Raw genomic sequence first — 2850 nt, forward strand, 5'->3', positions numbered from 1 at the left:
AATACTGACTTTTTGTGATTTGTGCATTACAACACCTAAACGCCTTTATATGTTAATTTCTGTTCACTCCTATCCTTGCCAATGCAAAGTGACTGCACTGTGTACCATCTACAACTGCTGAAATTCCCCAAGACAGCATCTTCCAAGCCTGTAGCCACTACCACCTTCAGCAATGGAGAACAGATACATGGGAACACCACCACCTTCACATGCCCCATCCTGACTTGAAATATATTGCCAGTCCTTCAATGTTGCTGGGTTACAACCCTGGAGCTGCCTCCCAGCAGCATTGTGGCTGTTGCCACATCTAAGGACTGCAGTGTTTCAAGAAGGCAGCGCACCACTTTGTCAACAGCACTTGGGGAAGGGAAATAAATGTTGGCCCAGAAAACATGCATTACATGTCCACTTGTTAAGATTGTTCAATCACCTCATACACTTTTAAACTCCTGTGGAAACAGGCCCAGTCTGTTAGATCTGTCCTCCAAAGATAACCTTGGGTTACATTCTGTGAATAAATAAAAACGCCCACACTCTGTATAAATAAAAACCTTCGTTCTTCCCACATGCTCCACTGACGCACTTAAATTCCATTAAATTGCAGAGGGTCTCACTGAGTTGAATAAGTTGCTCACTGGTATACAGTGAGGTGGACCAGAAGGGGATGTTCATTCGTGCACTGGCGCCACCATCTTCACAAAAGGTTGACGGCCATGAATCTCCACTTCTGCCTTTCCCATATTTTTACACGTTCCATCTAGACAGGTACGTGTAGTTGAATATATTCAACTTAATTTTCTCCTCTGCTTCTCCCTCCATTTTCTGTTAATCTTTTCTTGCAATAATTATCTCTGCTTGCCATTTGCTCAAATGATGTGACCAAAATAGTACTTTTTTTTATTTAACACACTAATTTCTTCTCTCCAGGCATTTCCACCACTTTTTCTTTATTCTGTCCATCTGTGGAACTTTGCAGGATTTATAGAACATTCTCTTGTATGTCTGTATCTCAAATACATTCATCTCATTCTCTGTTTGGTTGTCCATGTCACAGAGACATATAACATGGATGGCAATGTGTTGCACCTCAGCAGTCTTTGCAAGATTCAGTTCAGTTTCTTTAATGTTAACACCACCTTTATTCCAATAAAGTGGTCATGGCTGTTTCAATACTCCAATGGATTTCACAATCACACCTCCCACCATATGTCCTTTTAATCTGTCCAAGGCATGTGAACCTTGCCACTCATTCCGGGACTTTTTGGTTTACTTTAATTTTCACTTCCAGGGTTCGTTCTCTGTTCAACCCAACAGACCAGACTACATAAAAACCCAGCAGCACAGAACAATAGTGTTTCATGGAACTCGCACTGATGATGTTATCCAGCACGGTAACAAAACATCTGTATGATAACCCAGAACTCGGCGAGCTAATTCTCTGCTTATTACCACTGCTTATTTGTCTTCACATTCATTCTTAATGCATCATTCACATTCCTTGCCTTCCTTTTATTTGTGATTTCCTGTACTGCCTCTTCACTCTGTTATCACCTGTGTATCTCAAAGTTGTCAATGTTATCAACTAGTAGATCTTCCACGCCTCTGAAGGTGGTTTTAGTGAACATGTTGAACGGGTTTGGGCAATAGCATATCTCTGCTCTCCTCTTTTGATTACCTAGCTGTCTGACAGGCCACTGTAAAATTCTATCATTGATGCCAGCATAGATTCCTTTTATATCCTTTTATAATTTATGTCCATTTCTAGTTTGTAGAGGCACTCTATTATTTTCTGATAGGCTCTGTCAAATGCCTTCTTACAGTAATGAACCATTCAGATACAACCACATCTTTCAAAATCAACTCATTATAGATGCAAACTTTTGTTCCTTTCTTGACTGGCCTAAATGTCAGGCTAGTCATTTCTTCTCAAAGTTAAAAATCACACAACACCAGGTTATAGTCCAACAGGTTTAATTGGAAGCACACTAGCTTTCGGAGCGATGCTCCTTCATTAGGTGGTTGTGAAGGAGCGGCGCTCCAAAAGCTAGTGTGCTTCCAATTAAACCTGTTGGACTACAACCTGGTGTTGTGTGATTTTTAACTTTGTACACCCCAGTCCAACACCGGCCTCTCCAAATCATTTCTTCTCAAAGTGGTGATTAAAACAATTTTAATTACATGGTTCATAAGACTTATTGTCTTATGCTCCAAATACTTGAGCTTTTAGGTTTCCTTAATGAACAGCGACTGGATAAGATCATCAAGTAGGAATCCAGTCAGTGTTGCTGCAGAGCTCTCAGTATCACAATACTAACAATGTACAGAGCTTTCTGGCATTCTGACAGTGTTTCACTGATTCCTGTTTTTAAAATCTTTTGATGAATGCACTGATTTCTTGTGTCAAATATTGCTTGATACTTCTTGTTAAGTGTAGTTAGGTGTTTTTCTTTACATTGAGTTCTCCATTAAAGAATGTTCTTAGAATACAAAAATCTCTAATAAAGAGATTAAATGATTAAGCAACAAAGTAGACAAGACAATACAGATTAATCTGCAACTCTGTGTGGTGCTTGTTCAATGTAACGTTCTACATAGAATAGACTCATTACAACACAGCTGAAAATGTGTTGCTGAAAAAGCGCAGCAGGTCAGGCAGCATCCAAGGAGCAGGAGAATCGACGTTTCGGGCATAAGCCCTTCTTCAGGAATGAGGAAAGTGTGTCCAGCAGGCTAAGATAAAAGGTAGGGAGGAGGGACTTGGGGGAGGGGCGTTGGAAATGCGATGGGTGGAAGGAGGTCAAGGTGAGGGTGATAGGCCGGAGTGGGGTGGGGGCGGAGAGGTCAGGAAGA

The 2850-nt window shown here is 40.9% G+C and overlaps 1 protein-coding gene across 1 annotated transcript in view; it reads left to right on the plus strand.

The window, feature by feature from the left end:
* Positions 1 to 388: 388 nt before the first annotated feature.
* si:ch73-196l6.5 (riboflavin transporter 2) overlaps positions 389 to 2850 on the plus strand; it is a 28646-nt gene continuing 26184 nt past the window's right edge. Inside the window, exon 1 of the mRNA XM_043690921.1 lies at positions 389 to 765. The gene's annotated coding sequence lies outside the window, so the exon portion shown is untranslated. The remainder of the gene's footprint in view (positions 766 to 2850) is intronic.

The sequence above is a fragment of the Chiloscyllium plagiosum genome, chromosome 5, assembly GCF_004010195.1.
Source record: "Chiloscyllium plagiosum isolate BGI_BamShark_2017 chromosome 5, ASM401019v2, whole genome shotgun sequence".
In the NCBI taxonomy this organism is placed as follows: Eukaryota; Metazoa; Chordata; class Chondrichthyes; order Orectolobiformes; family Hemiscylliidae; genus Chiloscyllium; species Chiloscyllium plagiosum.